Source organism: Amblyraja radiata, chromosome 4 (assembly GCF_010909765.2).
Source record: "Amblyraja radiata isolate CabotCenter1 chromosome 4, sAmbRad1.1.pri, whole genome shotgun sequence".
Lineage (NCBI taxonomy): Eukaryota > Metazoa > Chordata > Chondrichthyes > Rajiformes > Rajidae > Amblyraja > Amblyraja radiata.
This window is the reverse complement of record NC_045959.1, coordinates 63697129-63716624: the sequence shown is the minus strand read 5'-3', so window position 1 is coordinate 63716624 and position 19496 is coordinate 63697129. Positions and strand designations below refer to the sequence as shown.

Genomic DNA, 19496 nt, shown 5'->3' with positions numbered 1-19496 from the left:
ATTTTTCAAATTCCATCGCAGTGAAAGTAATGTTGAAGTTTAGCTGTTATTATAATATGGGCAAATATAATAAGGCTTCACAAACAAATAAACAAGCAAAAAGTCTAGAAATTGGATTCTCTTGCACACATTTATTATGTGCTAATTTGCATTTGTGCACGTAAGATCATCATGGCAATTATTTTGGAGCTGATTAATGATTATCAAGTACTGGCCTGGGTGTGATTCCGCAGTGGTCACTGGTCTAGTAATCAGCACATAGCTCACCAACGCACATTAGATAATCACATCATAGACACCTGGGAGAATGCCGTGATCCATTGAATATCCATTCAATTCTTTACCATAAGTCGAGTGTGAGAGAATTTTTTGCGAACTGATTGTTCTCAATATGGGTGCCCAGCAAGGAGGGGGAGAGGGGTGAGAGGGTGAACGAGAGAGAGATAGAGAGAGAGAGGAGAGAGAGGAAGAGTGTGTGGGGTGTGTGATATAGCGAGATTATATATCTGAGGAGCTATCCTCTCTGGCGTCTCTCTGCTCGCTCTCTCTCTCTCTCTCTCTGCTCTGCTCTTCTCTCTCTTCTCTCTCTCTTTCTCTCGTTCTCTCTTCTCTTCTCTCTCTCCTCCTCTTTCTGCTCTCTCTACTCTCTATCTCATCTCTCTCTGCTCTCTCTCTCTATCTATCTGCTCTCTCTCTCTCTCTTCTCTCTCTCTATCTCTCTCTCTCTCGTCTCTCTCTGCTCGCTATCTCTCTCTCTCTCTCTCTCTCTCTCTCTCCTCTCTCGCTCTCTCTCTCCTCTCCTGCCTCTCTCTCTCTTTCTCTCTCTCTCTCTCTCTCTCTCGCTCTTCTTCTCTCTCTCTTCTGCTCTCTCTCTCTGCTCTCTTCTCGTACCTCTCTCTTCTCTCTCTCTCTCTTGCGCTTGCTCTCTCCTCTCTCTCTCTCTCTGCTCTCTCTCTCTCATCTCTCTCTCTCTCTCGATCTCTCTCTCTATCTCTTCTCTCTCTCTCTCTCTCTCTATATCGCGCGCTCGCCTCGCTCTAGCGCCGCGGCGCCTCTCTCGCTCGATCTCTCCTCTCTTCTCTCTCTCATCCGTCTCTCCCTCGCTCTTTGTCTTAGTACATGGTGTCATGATTCTGTTTACAAGAAGTAAAAAAGTTACTCTTCATGTATTTTTAGCTATTCTAACAATTGTTTTGAGGAAATGGTACTGTGTAATAGTGCTTGTCACGTGTGAAAGTCACCCAATAAAGCTACGGAAAGGCCTAATGAAACACCATGGCCTAAAAATCCATCAGGCTAGAATGAGAAAGAGGTGCAGCGCACAGGCCTTGAACCTGGTGAGATGCAGGAGGAGCCCGGCCGGGACTCACCCCACAGAGCCCAGTCCCTCCACGCACTAGAATCTCCCAGAATCTCCCCTGCAGAGTAGTTATTAAGATGGCTGATCCATGGGCGGTTGTTGCTGGGACACAAGTCGGGGCCTGATCAACCCCAGCTGGGTCGCCTCGGCGAGGGTGTCTGATGTTGTGAGACCTGAAACACTCGATGACCCCAGATCAGATCACTGAGGATGCGGTGGTGAATCTCTGGAACTCTCTGCCACAGAGGGTAGTCGAGGCCAGTTCATTGGCTATATTTAAGAGGGAGTTAGATGTGGCCCTTGTGGCTAAAGGGATCAGAGGGTATGGAGAGAAGGCAGGTACGGGATACTAAGTTGGATGATCAGCCATGATCATATTGAATGGCGGTGCAGGCTCGAAGGGCCGAATGGCCAACTCCTGCACCTAATTTCTATGTTTCTATGTATATTTTTCACACTACTTGCAGAATATAGTTAATGCACTAAAATAGGCTGTATTCCCAATTTCTTGACATTAGAACGTGTTATCTAAAATTACCCCTTTTCATTTGTTACTTCTAAAACATATAGGAACACTAATAAATATATAAACACTAAGAAATAAAGCAAAAAAAGTAATTTATAAATAAAACTCAAATTATCTATTTCCCCCCAATTTTCAGTAAAAGAATACCCATTGAAATGAACATGGTCTGACATCAGGTCAGGCTCACATATTCTCCATTGTAATACTGTGAATCGTAGCATGCGCAATTGAACATCATGTGGAATAAAATGGCAGAATGGAGTAACAGATGTGGCAGCATCCATCACAGCAAGTCTCAAGCCTTCAGATGACCATCTTCAGTCCAGGATTTACTTGCGACTGAATACCACAAGGTCTCTTCTGAGCTGCTGGGAACAAACAGCTTAATCAAGAAAAAAGGACACATTGTGCTGGAGTAATTCAGCGGGTCAGGCAGCATCTCTGGAGAACATGGATAGGTGAAGTTTTGGGTCAGAACCCCTCTTCAGGCTGATTCGTTAAGACTTTCATAATGCATGACTTTCATAATGTTATGGAGGCCAAACAAAAGTTGATAACTGTGAGCATTTACTCTAATCACTAGATTCATTTGAACTTTAATATAAATGAATTATTATTCTGTTCCTCAGGTTTTTGGTTAACTACATATTGAGATAAAGTTTTTTAATACTAAACAATTCAGTGTTCCTTAAAGTTATTAGTTGTTTCCCATGCTAATCTGACCATGATGTAGCAAATGATCAATAGGTTCATAATAATTTGAGTAAAGCTTTTTTCTTTTAGTCTCCAAAGACAATATTTGGTTGCTTCATTCAATTTGAGTTCATTGCTGCCTGCACATGTCTTCATATTTACTTATGCTTTATTAATCACTGCAGTTTTTCTCCATGGTTTCACTTTTGTTGACTTGATTCTTCCTAATCAATGCCATTACTCAGCTTTTCTACTTTGGCTCACTTGTTTATTGGCTGTTCTCAACTATTTGTTAATTTCAAAATACTGTTTTGTATCCACTAGCAACTACCCAGACAAATATTTTTTCACAAGAATCTCCTATAAATGTGCTCTCTTTTTCACCTGAGATTCTATCTCCCCTCATTAAAAGAGGGTACAGGTGCACAACCTTTTATCCGAAGATCCAAATAACGAAAACCTCCGAATAGCGGCCATTTTTTCGGTCCTTGAAGAAAGGTCCTTGAAAACGTTCACCGAGGGCGGCCCGCAGAGGTGACAGCGGAACCTCCGGTCGGTCCTCGAAGAAAGGGGAACTAAATCCCCATTCATAAAAGAGAAGGTGAGGGTATATTGCGCGGGAGGGTTAATAATTGACAATATGCTGCTGCCTGCCCGCTGAATTAAAAAGTTCCCACGGTGGACTCACGATATACAGTGTTTCGTGAGTCTTGCGTGGGAACTTTTTAACTCAGCGGGCAGGCAGCAGCAGATTGTCGCTCGCTTCAGTATCACCCCACCTACACCCCTCTGCTTCCCGGCCATGTGTGTGACCCCTTCCCTCCCCTCTCCAGCTCCCCGCCCATTGCACCGGCGCGGGGGCTTTGCACTGTCTTCACGTCGGCGATTGCAGCAGGACCGTGTCAGGACCAATTAGACACCGACCACCAGGCCCACCGCAAGCACGGAGATCCCAGAGACCCACAGCCAACAGCAGCCCAGCCCAGCCCCACTCCAACTACAGAGGAACCTGGGTTGCGGATGACGGGGCGCAGCTCGGGGCGTCGTAGGGGCCCATCGGGGAGCGGCCACTCAAAGCCACGCCGGGAGATGTAGGGCCCTGCCCCGGGTCTTGATGTTGGAGCCCCCGGCGGGCGCTAGCAAGTCCGCGGCAATTGACAGCCGCGCCGGGCGTTGTAAGGCCCCCCTCCAGGTCACTCTCAACCTCTATGATGTTTGCTCTCAACCCCGTAATTCGGGCGGGAGAAGTCGCCGCTGCCGGTGCCCCGCAAAGCAGTCTCCCACCGGAGACCCGCGAGCTCCCGGTGTCACCATCCACCGGAGTCGGGTCGCAGCAGCTCGCCCCCGCAACTCTCCACGCTCCGAAGCTGGCTAGCTCCACTGAGGTAGGTCCGTAGGTCCACAGCTCCCACCGCCGCCCACCGACCCCCAGGCCCACTGCAAGCACGGAGATCCCAGAGACCCACAGCCAGCAGCAACTCCAGCCCAGCCCCGCTCCAACTCCAGAGGAACACGTAGGGGCAGAAGCTGATGGTGTGCAAGGTACGTCTTGTTCTTGGGGTGGCGGATGAGGGGGCGCAGCTCGGGCTGTGGGCGAACTGCCACTTGTCGCTGTAGCGGCCAAAGATCATAGAGGAGCTCCTCTATGATCTTTGGTAGCGGCCCATCGGGGAGCGGATTCCTCTGGGGTTGGAGGGGGAGGGGGGTATTATGCTGTTTGATCGCCCCCTGCTATCCCAGGGACAGGGAGACACAGCGGCTTTTTAGACTGGTGGGCAATCACTTCCAAAGTTCTGCCCACACAGTCAGTACACCTCTCCTACACTGTATTTCATACAAACATTTATTCTGCAAGAAAAAACGACATTGAAGACTCAAACTCACGATCGAGTAACTGCCAGGATCAAGGCGCAAACTCGCGACCTTGCGGATATGAGCCGAGCACTCTACCACTGAGCCAGCCATTAAAATCTACGCTAAAAAAATTCCATTCCGAAGACCGACAAATTCTGAATTACGAAAAGTGTCTGGTCCCAAGGCTTTCGGATAAAAGGTTGTGCACCTGTATAAGTAAAACAAATGGGAGAGATACAGAAAATAAGTGAGTCCAAACAAAAAATTGTATAATACCTTTAAACTAATCGATTATCAGGAGGCTTTTTGAATGTATGGCAAATCACAACCTAATTTCTGCACACTTCCAATCCCCAGCAAGATAGAAGGAATCTTAGCTCATTTTCTACTTTCCAGACTTCATCTTTAAGCCCTTTTGTGGAGTAGATACCACCACCTTGGCTGGTTAGTAATTTTTTCTTGTACAACAGTTTGTACATGGAACTTTCTTGCACTATATGGTTAAATTGCACTGGGATATTCTCAGTCAGACACATGACTTGCAGCATGATGGCCTGTTCCTAGCCAGTTCAACCTCTCCCTATAGCTCTGGCACTCTAGTCCTGGCACTTATCTTGTAAATAATCGCCGCACCATTTCCAACTTAACAACATCTTTCCTGTAACAGGGTGACCAAAACTGAATAAAATACATCAAATATGGCCCCACCAATGTTTTGTACAATCCTGCAGAGTTTAAATAATATTTACACCCCAATAAAATCCCACCAGATATCCACTGAAATCGTTCATTCACCAGCTGAAAGGTTCAATGTGCTATTTCTATCTGATTCGCACATTCGGTTGGCTGCCTGCACTGTTTGTCCTTCTGTCTCACTTTGGCTAGCAAATACTGAATACAAATAGAAAATGATATGCATTATTGCTTATTGTGGGGTGTAAAGTATTGCCAGAGGATCAGTCAAAAACCACCAGACTGTTCACAGAAGTCATAAATGATCTGGAGGTCACATATTGGCAGATCTGATCTCTCATTCCTCCACTGGATTTAAGAGTGTAACCAGTTGATGCAGCCAGCCAACAGAATGTGGGAATCAAATAAAAATAGCATATTAAACTTTTCAGCTGGTGAATGAAAGATTTCAGTGGATGTACTGTGAGATTTTATTAGAGTAGTAATATTCTTTAGACTCTTTTCCAGATTGTACAAGACATTGCTGAGGCCACATTTGGAATATTATATTCAGTTTTGGTGCTGGAAAGCTGGATGCTGTTTCCATCCAGGCTCTCAGCTTTATGGTAGACATATGCAGCCAATTTAATTTGAATGCTGTCACTGAACTCAACGTAAAAGAATGGTACAGTGTTTTGTATATCTTTCCATTTATTAGACTTATATTGTATATCTTTAAAAAAAATACTCTCTGATGACTTAAATCCTTTATATCAATTTTTGAAATGTTTCTGGTCATAATTTAAAGCAGTCAAATGGTATTGACAGTAGCGAACAATCAAACAATCATCAGATTGGCTCAGGGTTTGTGCCTCAGGATCTTTAACTAAGGCCGAGCCATCATTTGCTGATTAATCCATTTCAACAAACTGGCCACTGCTGGAAAACCCAAAATGTGATTGGGTCCACAGGAGCCGTAAAATGCCAGTACCATTATGAGATTAAGTGTACTGCCAAGTGTGAGCAGCAGGCCCGATTGATTAAAGATGCAATTTATAATTAAAATCTTTAGCACAGTCATTCCTTTAAAGGGTTTTAAGGTGAAAATGATGGAAACACAATTTAGTGCTCGTTAATTTAGGATTGGTCTGCAGAAAACCAATTGCTGTCAATAATGGCCTTTAACAATTCCAATAACACGGCATATGCTGCCATTCTTACATTGGAGAAGAGATAGAAGCAGAGCTTATGCTGACCAAGAGATGTCAATGGCTGCATGTTGATGGCGCATCTGAGGATCTTGATGATAAGAAAGTATAAGACCAAACAGTCCACTATGCCACTATTGTAATGGTGCAGATTGATCGCACATATACCTGATGGTGATAATGTTGAAACAGGGCTGCCAACATTGGGTGTGAGTTGAGAGTGAGATATTGCATGGGAGCGTCTCCTATGGTAGGGAGCTTTTGCATTTTTCAGCTGCAAATTGTGCAATCTGGTGCATACTGTAGCGAGTCTTTTAAATTACACTTGAATGCAACATTTATGCATTAAATTGGATTAGGTATGAATAAGGTTAGGCTAAATTACATTCCAAATTACATTCCACTGTAGAGCCAGGTTCTGATCAACAGGTTCAGCACATGAATGACCTTAGTATATTTATGTATCAGATTATCATTCATGCTGTTACACATATATATAGAGAAAAAATACAAGGCAAGAGGAGTCTGACTTCCATTACTGTTCTGCATAAATAAATTAATCAACCTTACTCTTTGAGTATAGAAATAAGACGAAAATAATGCCACATATTCAACCAAGTATATGGTTCAATTAAATTAATATATATATATGTAAAACATACATATGTAAACAGGCCCTTCAGCCCACCAAGTCCACACTGACCAGCAAACTAGCATACACCAGTTCTATCCTACATGCCAGGGACAATGTACAGAAGCCATTTAACCTACAAACCTGCACTTCTTTCAGATGTGGGAGAAACCAGAATATCTGGAGAAAACCCATGTGGTCATAGGGAGAATGTACAAATTCTGTACAGGCAGCACCCGTAGTCAGAATCAAATCTGGGCCTGTGGTGCTGTAAGGTAGCAACTCTACCGCTGCGCCACCGTGCCACCCCATTAAATTATTTTTTCTGTAATATATTTATTAATGAGTTTCATTAATAACACATGATTCTGATTTCTGCCCTTAGTAGCATAATACACATCTTCAGTCATCGTGCTTTACATCTATATGGCTGTTTTTCAACCTCTTCAGTCTGAAGGTCTCGACTCGAAACATCACCCATTCTTTCTCTCCAGAGATGCTACCTGGCCCGCTGAGTTATTCTAGTTTTTTGTGTCTATCTTCAGTTTAAACCAGCATCTGCAGTTCCTTCCTACACTCTTTGTTAAGTGAAACGGGTCCTATTTTCATAATAATATTCACCTCAATTAAATATTTTCTTCGCCTCCGTTGCTGCAGAGAATACAATCAAAGTTATTGACTGTCTTCAAAGTGAAAAAAAATTCCAGCCATGCCAACATGTTCATAAATCGTCCCTGGATACTCCCCAGAGCAATTGCACCCTTTATACAATGTGTTATAGTCTTACAGCATGGAAACAGGCCCTTCATCCCAAGTTGTCCATGCAGAACAAGATGCCCCATCTAAACCAGTCCCATTTATCTGCATTTGGCCCATATCCCTTTAAACCTTTCCTGTCCATGTACCTGTCCAAATATCTTTTAAATGCTGTCATTTTACCTGCCTACTTCCCCAGGCAGCTTGTTCCACATACCCACCATCCTCTGCGTGAAAATGTTGTCCCTCAGATTCCTATTAAATCATTCCTCGCTCACTTTAAACCATGGTGTCAAACTCGTTTTAGGTCACGGGCCAGATTGGACAAAATGCGACTTCATGCGTGCCGGGTCAGTTGTGCACGTGCGAACGCACCCTTTCCATTAATAAACCATTTGAAACCATTCACCATAGTGAGGACAGAAACAGGGAGATAAGGGATCTGAATGTGTGGCTGAGGGGCTGGTGCAGGGAGCAAGGATTTAGATTTATAGACCACTGAGATCTCTTCTGGGGTAGGGGTGACCTGTACAAAAGGGACGGGTTACACCTTAACTGGATGGGGACTGACGTTCTGGCAGGCAGGTTTGCTAGGGGTACACGTGTGGGTTTAAACTAAATAGTGCGGGGGAGGGATTGACAAATTGGGAGTATAAAGATGAAGTTAAAGTGGAAGTGAGTACAGGAAAAGTTACAAAAGAATCCCGAATTAATGGGAAGGAACATTCGAGAAGGGATAAGAGAAAAGGTCAGGGCCAATTGCGAGCGGTGCGAGAGTGGAGGTGAATACCAAGGTCAAAATGTTGTATATGAATGCGCGAAGTATAAGAAATAAAGTGGACGAGCTTGAGGCTCAGTTAGAAATTGGCAAGTGTGATGTTGTGGGAATTACAGAGACATGGCTGCAAGAGGGCCAGGGATGGGAACTGAATATTCAAGGGTATACCTCCTATCGAAAAGACAGGCAGGTGGGCAGAGGGGTTGGGGTAGCTCAGTTCGTGAGGAATGAAATTCAGTCCCTTGCAAGACGTGAAATTGAAACAGGAGATGTGGAGTCAGTATGGATAGAATTAAGGACTTGTAAGGGTAAAAAGACCCTAATGGGACTTATCTACAGGCCCCCAAACAGTAGCCTGGATATAGGGTGCGTTAAAATTGGCATGTAGTAAAGGTAATGCTACGGTTGTTGTGGGAGATATCAACATACAGGTAGACTGGGAAAATCAGGTTGGTACTGGACCCCAAGAAAGGGAGTTTGTGGAGTGCCTCTGAGATTCTGAGAGCAGCTTGTATTGGAGCCTACCATGGATAAGGCAATTCTGGATTTAGTGTTATGTAATGAACCGGATTTGATAAAAGAACTTGAGGTTAAGGAGCCATTAGTAGGTAGTGACCATAATATGGTCAAGTTTAATCTACAATTAGAGAGGGAGAAGAGTAAATCAGAGGTGTCAGTATTACCATTGAATAAAGGGGACTATGGAGCCATGAGGGAGGAGCTGGCCAAAGTTGACTGTAAATATACCCTAGCGGGGATGACAGTGGAACAACAATGGCAGGTATTTCTGGGAATAATACAGGTGCAGGATCAGTTCATTCCAAAGAGGAAGAAAGATTCCAAGGGGAGTAAGAGCGACCGTGGCTAACAAGGGACGTCAGGGACAGTATAAAAATAAAATAGAAGTACAACATAGCAAAGATGAGGGAAGCAAGAGGATTGGATAATGTTTAAGGAGCAACAGAAGATAACTAAAAAGGCAATACGGGGAGAAAAGATGAGGTACGAAGGTAAGCTAGCCAAGAATATAAAGGAGGATAGTAAAAGCTTCTTTAGGTATGTGAAGAGGAAAAAATTAGTTAAGACCAAAGTTGGACCGATGAAGACTGAAAAAGGTGAATTTATTATGGGGAACAAGGAAATGGAAGATGAGTTGAACAGGTACTTTGGATCCGTCTTCACTAAGGAGGACACAAACAATCTTCCTCATGTACTAGTGGCCAGAGGATCGGGGGTGACGGAGGAACTGAAGGAAATCCACATTGGGCAGGAAATGGTGTTTGGTAGACAGATGGGACTGAAGGCTGATAAATCCCTGGGGCCTGATGGTCTGCATCCCAAGGTACTTAAGGAAGTGGCTCTAGAAATCTTGGCCGCGTTGGTGATAATTTTCCAATGTTCTATAGATTCAGGATCAGTTCCTGTGGATTGGAGGGTAGCTAATGTTATCCCGCTTTTTAAAAAAGTGGGAGAGAGAAAACAGGGAATTAAAGACCAGTTAGCCTGACATTGGTAGTGGGCAAGATGCTGGAGTAAATTATAAAAGATGAAATAGCGACACATTTGGATAGCAGTAACAGGATCGGTCCGAGTCAGCATGGATTTACGATGCGGAAATCGTGCTTGACTAATCTTCTGGATTTTTTGAGGATATAACTAGGAAAATGGACAATGGAGAGCCAGTGGATGTAGTGCACCCGGGACGTTCAGAAAGCATTTGATAGGGTCCACATAGGAGATTAGTGGGCAAATTTAGAGCACATGTTATGGGGGGTGGAGTGCTGACATGGATACAAAATTGGTTGGCAGACAGGAAACAAAGAGTAGGGATTAACGGGCCCCTTTCAGAATGGCAGGCAGTGACTAGCGGGGTATCGCAAGGCTCGGTGCTGGGACAGCAGCTATTTACAATATACATCAATGATTTAGATGAAGGGATTCAAAGTGACATTAGCAAATTTGCAGATGACACAAAGCTGGGTGGCAGTGTGAACTGTGAGGAGGATGCTATGAGAATGCAGGGTGACTTGGACAGGTTGGGTGATTGGGCAGATGCATGGCAGATGCAGTTTAATGTGGATAAATGTGAGGTTATCCACTTTGGTAGCAAAAACAGGAAGGCAGATTACTATCTAAATGGTGTCAAGTTGGGAAAAGGGGAAGTGCAACGGGATCTGGGGGTCCTTGGTCATCAGTCAGTGAAAGTAGGCATGCAGGTACAGCAGGCAGTGAAGAAAGCGAATGGCATGTTAGAAACATAGAAACATAGAAATTAGGTGCAGGAGTAGGCCATTCGGCCCTTCGAGCCTGCACCGCCATTCAATATGATCATGGCTGATCATCCAACTCAGTATCCCGTACCTGCCTTCTCTCCATACCCTCTGATCCCCTTAGCCACAAGGGCCACATCTAACTCCCTCTTAAATATAGCCAATGAACTGGCCTCGACTACCCTCTGTGGCAGAGAGTTCCAGAGATTCACCACTCTCTGTGTGAAAAAAGTTCTTCTCATCTCGGTTTTAAAGGATTTCCCCCTTATCCTTAAGCTGTGACCCCTTGTCCTGGACTTCCCCAACATCGGGAGCAATCTTCCTGCATCTAGCCTGTCCAACCCCTTAAGAATTTTGTAAGTTTCTATAAGATCCCCTCTCAATCTCCTAAATTCTAGAGAGTATAAACCAAGTCTATCCAGTCTTTCTTCATAAGACAGTCCTGACATCCCAGGAATCAGTCTGGTGAACCTTCTCTGCACTTCTCTGCATGTTGGCCTTTATAACACGAGGAGTTGAGTATAGGAGCACAGACATCCTTCTGCAGTGTACAGGGACCTAGTGAGACCACACCTGGAGTATTGTGTGCAGTTTTGGTCCCCTAATTTGAGGAAGGACATTCTTGCTATTGAGGGAGTGCAGCGTAGGTTTACAGTTAAGAATAAGGGGTAAGCCATTTAGAACGGAGACGAGGAAACACTTTTTCTCACAGAGAGTTGTGAGTGTGGAATTCTCTGCTTCAGGGAGTGGTGGAGGCCGGTTCTCTGGATACTCTCAAGAGAGAGCTAGATAGGGCTGTTAAAGATAGCGAAGTCAGGGGATATGGGGAGAAGGCAGGAACGGAGTACTAATTAAGGATGATCAGCCACGATCACATTGAATGGCGGTGCTGGCTAGAAGGACCGAATGGCCTACTCCTGCACCTATTGTCGATTGAAATCAAACATTAGCAGACCAAAATGTAAATGTAGGCTACACAACTGCACCTAATTTTTATTAGCCTGCTTCCAGCAATCAAACTCAGACAATGAACACAGTTAGCCTCTAATTTTTATTGAAATGATTGAAGTGAGGGTGTGTGGGAAGGTGTGAGGGTGTGTGTGAGGGTGTGTGAGAGTATGTGTCAGTGTGTGTGAAGGTGTGTGTCAGTGTGTGTGTGAGTGTGCGTGAGAGTGTGTGAGAGTATGTACAGTATCTGTGTGTGAGGGTGTGTGAGAGTGTATGTGTGAGGGAGTGTCAGCGTGTCAGTGTGTGTGAGTGTGTGTGTGTGAGGGTGTGTGTGAGGGTGTGTGTGAGAATGTATGTGAGGGTGTGTGCCTGTGTGTGTGCTAGTGTGTGTGCTAGTGTGTGTGCCAGTGTGTGTGTAAAAGTGTGTGTAAGGATGTGTGTCAGTGTGTGTTAGGTTGTGTGTGAGAGTGTGTGTCAGTGAAGTGGCGACAACACCCAGAATGAGCGGAAATTCGGAGACTTGGCGGCATCCGGGGAGCATTTCCCTCTCCCCCTCACCCGCCCCCCCCATCTCTTCCCCCCGCCGCCCCCCCCGGAATGCGGGCTGGCCCAGGTGCTCTGTGCTCAGCTGGGGTCAAGGAGAGGTGAGGATCAGTGACCCGGGGGTCCGGGGGATGTGAGGGTCGGTGACCCGAGGGTCCGGGGGAGGTGAAGGTCAGTGATCCGGGGGTCAGGGGGAAGGTGAGGGTGGGTGACCCGGGGGTCGGGCATCGGAGCAGAGCCTTAGCCCAAGATTCATCCTCGCAGCTCCGGAGGCGGCACCATTGCCCCCACTCACCCGGTCCGCTCCTCCGGACCAAGGTTAAAACTTCATGGGGTGTGGACAAAGCAGCCGCCGGAGGTGAGGGTGGGAGGTGTGAGCGATGCCTCAGGGGTCGGTGCTGGGACCACCGCCGTGTCTCACCTATTACACCATCTGCACTGGAATGTGTAGTTTAGTTACACTTTAAACTAATTCCTCAAATCATCCCGCGGGCCGGATTGGACCCCTGCAAAATGCACCTGGACTTCAATGAGAACCATTAACTTATCAAGCATTCCTCAGATCTCTTTAGATGATTCAATATAATTTTGCATTAAAGCGTAGGAAAAATCAGTTTGGCTTCATTTAAAATTATAAATAAAGGAATTAGTTATTTTTATGAAACCCTTAGGACAGTCTGAAAAATGCTTGTTGAAATAGCCTGCAGCATAGTTTTAGCTGATGTATCGAAACAGATCTCTCAGGAGCTACATTGCACTGGTACCAACACATTCCCCTGGAAAATACACCAGCATTTTTTTAATTTAGTCTGGGGTGTAGTGATGGATTTATAGCAGGTTTTATTCACAACATTTAAGGACTAAACCATGCAGATCAAAAAAATGATTGATTCATGTATACCATTCCATTGTGAAAATACTGGTTTGTTTGTAATGTAATTAATTTATTAGAACTTTTAAAACAGTAGCCTCATTCTGAACACACATGTAAAATATTTTTTGTAGTCAAAAATAACACTGGGAATATCATTCATCCTTCAAAATGCAAAAAGCTTTTGAATGAATGCTAGTTGAAATTCATACCCATTAAACACCTTTGTTCTGTATGAGTAGTTTGTTAAGTTAGCGTCTTTCCAATTAGAAACTAATTGGCGATGATAGAGGCCAGTAAAGCACAACTGCTCTGTTTTTATAATATGGAATCTTTCCTAGAACATTCAACAGAATGGAACAATAGAAAATGTTAAGTGGAACTTAATCAAACAACGTATATTTGTTGAGTAAATATGGATCGAAACTGTAAATCTTCCAGGCAACACGTAGTAAGATATTCTTGCAAGAAGATCCATTTTAAGAACAGTCCTCAAATACTGCAATAGGCCTCCCTAGAAATACATAGTCAAGCAGTTCCAAGGTCCTAAACCCCCCGCCATGTTCTGTATTGTAATTAGTATACTCGTATTCTGTGTCAAACATGATAATGTATTCTGTATTCTGTATTCAATACATGATAATGATTCCCTGCTTAGGTTGACCTCTCATTTCTTCTCCCTTCAAAATGTCCTGCATTACATATTGTCAATGATGTCCAGCCATCATGTGATGTGTCCAAATCATTGTTGATTTACATGGCAATTAAATGGTGAGACACATCATTCTCTCAACATTGTTTTCTCTTTATAATGTTAGGATGATAGGATCAATGGGACCAAGTACCAAGAAAGAATTACATTTCAACCAAAATCCATTGTTGATGGCCTGATCCTAACATTAAAGGGGAAAATAATAACATTTATTTTGAGATAACAGTCAGTGTCTAGTAAACAGTTGATGCATCTGTCATACTATATGCAAACCCTTAGATGTGAAATAGCAGTTCAATCACATTTTATTTTCTGGAGTGACCTTAGGTTTAAGAAAAATGGCGATTTTTATGTACTGTTCTGTTTAATTCATGTTTGTGATATAAACAATATTGGAATAACATATAATTTACACTGTCTGTGTTTTGTTTATAATTATTCTATGTCAGTGATTACACTGGCCACTTGCCAGTCATTCAATTGCTAATGCTCGCTTTATATGCTGAAATATATTCTCATTATGTTAATAATCTAGGAGAAAGTATTGTGCAACAGAATCATTACACTTAATGGGAAGATGATGATCTTCAAATCAAGCAATATATTTTCTAACTGGTTAATTTTTGTACGTCAAAATGTAGCTCCACCACCACCCCCACAAACCCCTACCCCTCTTCCATTAAGACTTCCATTAAGACAACCAGCCTACATCACAAATTGACATTTGATTACCTTATTTTCCAAGTTTTGACTAAAATAGTACAATCACCTGTTAAAAATTATTAAAACAAAAAAGTCTAAACTCCAAAGACGTATAGCTATGTAGGTTCATTGGCTTGGTAAATGTAAAAATTGTCCCTAGTGTGTGTAGAATAGTGTTAATATGTGGGAATCGCTGGTCGGCGCGGACCCGGTGGCCCGAACGGCCTGTTTCCGCGCTGTATCTCTAAACTGAACGAAACTAAAACTAAAACTCCAAATTAACTAACATTGTAATAAATTGACACTTAGTATAATAATCTGGTCACTCCAACATTTTCATGACAACTTATGCAAGCGAATTCACTTTAAGTAGGAGTTCATGAGAGAGGATTTATCTGTTAACTTGAGATGCCTTCTCTATTTGGTGCTCTCTCTTAAAGGGTAAAATGGGAAAGGATAGGAAGGCATTCCATGAACTCAGCTCTAACTGACAATTTATATGCAGAACAACGATCACACATAAACTTGTACTGATGGGGGATGATCAGCCGTGATCACATTGAATGGCTGAATGGCCTACTCCTGCACCTATTGTCTATTGTCTACTGTCTATTATCTATTGTTTTTTATTTCCTTAAATTGATCAACGGGAATTATCTAATTTTAACATTAGCAAAGTGATAAATTAAGTAGATTGTGATGAACTTGTTTCTATGGAAGAGAAACCAGTACAGCAATGGGGAATAATCACAAATTTTGAATTAGAAATAAAATTATAAAAAAATTACACTATGGGTATGGTGAATCTGAAACTTTCAAGGCTGGTCATTCTGGCCAAGACTGAAAATGATTTTTTTTTTCTCTTGTAAGGGTGTCGATGGATAATAAAGTGTGATGAGCAAATGAGCTTGAGTAGCCTATGATCTGTTTGCATGTAGAAATGTACAGGTTCTTTGGACTAAATGGCCTACTCCATTTACAGTCTTGCTAAGATCCTGCTCATATTACCACATTGTCAAATGCTAAACTGCGAGACTAGTTTACATAATAGCATCTCCCTCTGCACAGTACATGCTCTGCTCAGCATGAAAAAGAGAAAAACAAGTTAAAAGCACTAGAAAGTGAATCCAGATCACAAACTGGGGAAGAATGTAATTTAAACCATACAATATGTCTAGGTGAAGCAAATAAGACTATTTCATTAAATATAAAAGGCATGTAGAATCGGTTGCAAAATAAAAAACATATATTACCTAAAATGTATTTTTTGTGAGCTAATGATAAACATGTTACATGAACACATAACCAAATTGTACAAATCTACTGTCAAGCATACATATTCAATTGAAACACATTGTTCAGCAGCTTTAAGTGGTGAATTCTAATTCAAATAACTGTGCCTTCTTAAAACCTTTGTGAAAATAAATAATACAATGACTGCATCACTGATGAGCACCTACCTTATTATTTCCATATTTAGCATCACACACATTGCACACTAGTGTCTTTCAGCAAGTTATTGAGTAATTCATTGAAGCTACACTTGTTTGAAAATAATTTACTAAATAAGACTTTTAAGAATTATAACAGTGGGATGAACATGAAAGCCAAACCAGGAAAAGCACAATGTGCCATATGCAATACAAAAATAGAATGAATTCTTCAGGGCTGAATTGGCACCAATTGTGTTGCTACGAGAGGCCAGTCTCTGCAACGACTGTCAAAGATAATGTTATAAATAGAAAATTGATTTGTTCCCTTGTACGGAAAATAGAGAATGATTTCAGCAGACAGTTCATGTGACTGAAAGCTCCTTAAGGAACACAATTGTCATGTCAACAAAGAAGGGGAAAAAGAGGCAGTAACGCACGTTATACTCAGGACATAAAGACATAAAGACATTTTTTGTACGTGTAAAACATTTCTGTGATTTAAAAGAAAATGACTACATCTGTTCAGAAAGGTACATATTGCTTCTCTTGTATTAGTTTAGTTAAATAAAACTACTCAATATTAATGAAATGTAATTAATAGATTATGTTTTAATAGTATGCAGCATTAATTCATGATCATTTTGCAAACCAAGGACAAAAACAAAACCACACAAACACCTTTAAGCCAGAACAGATTGACAGCTAATTTCTCATTGAGAACCTTCCTCAATTGGTTCATTTTCTACCCTTATCCTGATGCATCGTGTCACACACTGTCCTACCCTGTCACACACTGCCCTTTTTAAAACATTATTTATTTCTCTCTTTGATTTGGAAACACCTCTCCCTGCTTTTAAAATCAGACATAATTCATCCCTCAAATGTTACCCTTGACCCATTCATTTTTCATTATCTACTGCATCTCTAACCTTTTCAATCCCAACAATAGGAATAAATCAATGCTTCCCAATTCTGTGCCTTTCCCAAAGCTACTTACAGTGCCCTCCATAATGCTTCGGACAAAGAACCATTATTTATTTGCCTCTGTCCACCACAATTAGAGATTTGTATAGAACAAATCACATGTGGTTAAAGTGCATATTGTCAGATTTAATTAAAGGGTATTTTTATACATTTTGGTTTCACCATGTAGAAATTACAGCTGTGTTTATACATAGTCCCCCGCATTTCAGGGCACCATAATGTTTTGAACACATGGCTTCACAGGTGTTCGTAATTGTTCAGGTGTGTTAAAATGCTTCCTTAATGCAGGTATAAGAGAGTGCTCAGCACCTATTCTTTCCATCACCTTTGAAAACTTTTATTGCTGTTTATCAACATGAGGCCCAAAGTTGTGCCAATGAAAGTCAAAGCAGCCATTATAAGACTGAAAAACATGAATAAAACAGTTAGAGACATCAGCCAAACGTTATGATTACAAAATCAACTGTTTGGAACATCATTAAGAAGAAAGAGTGCACTGGTGAGCTTACTAATCGCAAAGGGACTGGCAGGCCAAGGAAGATCTCCACAGCAGATGACAGAAGAATACTCTCTATAATAAAGAAACATCCCCAAACACCTGTCTGACAGATCAGAAACACTCTTCAGGAGTCAGGTGTGGATTTATCAATGACCACTGTCCGCTGAAGACTTTGTGAACAAAAATACAGAGGCTACACTGCAAGATGCAATCCACTGGTTTGCCGCTAAATAGGATGGCCAGGTTACAGTTTGCCAAGCAGTACATAAAAGGGCAAACACTGTTCTGGAAAAAAGGTCTTGTGGACAGATGAGACGAAGATTAACTTATATCAGACTGATGGCAAGAGCAAAGTATGGAGGAGAGAAGGAACTGCCCATGATCCAAAGCATACCACCTCATCTGTGATGGCCTGGGCATGAATGGCTGCTGAAAGTACTGGCTCACATCTTCATTGATGATTGCTGATGGTAGTAGCATAATGAATTCTGAAGTATATAGACACATCCTATCTGCTCAAGTTCAAACAAATGCCTCAAAACTCATTTGCCAGTGGTTCATTTTACAGCAAGACAATGATCCCAAACATACTGCTAAAGCAACAAATGAGTTTTTCAAAGCTAAAAAATGGTTAATTATTGAGTGGCCAAGCCAATGACCTGATCTGAATCCAATTGAGCATGCCTTTTATGAGCTGAAGAGAAAAATGAAGGGGACCTGCCCACAAAACAAGCATAAGCTAAAGATGGCTGCAATTCACACAGAGAGTGGTAAATCTCTGGTTCACACAGAGAGTGGTAAATCTCTGGAATTCTCTGCCACAGAAGGTAGTTGAGGCCAGTTCATTGGCTATATTTAAGAGGGAGTTAGATGTGGCCCATTGTGGCTAAAGGGATCAGGGGGTATGGAGAAAAGGCAGGTACAGGATACCGAGTTGGATGATCAGCCATGATCATATTGAATGGCGGTGCAGGCTCGAAGGGCCAAATGGCCTACTCCTGCACCTATTTTCTATGTTTCTATGTTTCTATTCAGGCCTGGCAGAGCATCACCAGAGAAGACACCCAGCAACTGGTGATGTCCATGATTCGCAGATTTCAAGCAGTCATTGCATGCAAAGGATATGCAACAAAATACTAAACATGACTACTTTCATTTACATGACATTGCTGTGTCCCAAACATTATGGGGCCCTCAAATGAGGGGACTGTGTATAAACACTGCTGACATTTCTACAAAGTGAAACCAAAACGTATGAAAATGGCCTTTATTAAAAACTGACAATGTGCACTTTAACCACATGTGATTTTTTTCTATTACAAATCTCAAATTGTAGAGCGGGGGGAAGATCAGCAAGAGGTTTAGGATTATTATTGACAAATGTCTTGAGGTACAGTGAAAAGCTTTGTTTTGCAAGCTATCTAAACATATCAGATATATCATACATGAATACAATTAAGTCAAACTCAAGTACAATAAATAGAGCAAAGGAGAAGAGTGCAAAATATAGTTATCAGCATTGTAGAGTATCAGTTCTGTAGACAAAGTCCAATGTCCACAATGGGGTAGAGGTGAATCAGATAGTTCCCTAGCTTATGGAAGGACCACTTAGTAACAGAGGGGGGAAAGTCTGGTGCTGCACAGTTTCAAGTTTCTGTATCTTCTGCCGACAGGACCAGGGAAAAGGAGGAATGACCGGGGTGGAATGAGCTCAATTGTCTTGCTGACATCGAGCAAGAGGTTATTATCCTGACATCATGTTACTAAGTTTTCTATTTCCTTCCTGTACTCGATCTTGCCATTGTTCATGATTCTGCCCACCACAGTGTCATCTGCAAACTTGTCGATTGAGTTGGAGCTGAATGTGGCTATGAATGTATCGGGAGCACAGTAGGGAACTGAGAATGCATCCTTGCAGACACTGGTGTTGAGAATTATTGTTGAGGAGGTGTGGTCACCTATCCTCATTGACTGTAGTCTGTTGGTCAGAAAGTCAAGGATCCAGTCAGTGCCAGAGGAGAGTGCAGATTCCTAAATCCAGGAGTTTGGAAATGAG

General features: G+C 42.4%; 1 protein-coding gene across 9 annotated transcripts in view; it reads right to left on the bottom strand.

Moving 5' to 3' along the window:
• trappc9 (trafficking protein particle complex subunit 9) overlaps positions 1-19496 on the bottom strand; it is a 575858-nt gene that overhangs the window by 81459 nt on the left and 474903 nt on the right. The gene's annotated exons all lie outside the window — the stretch shown is intronic.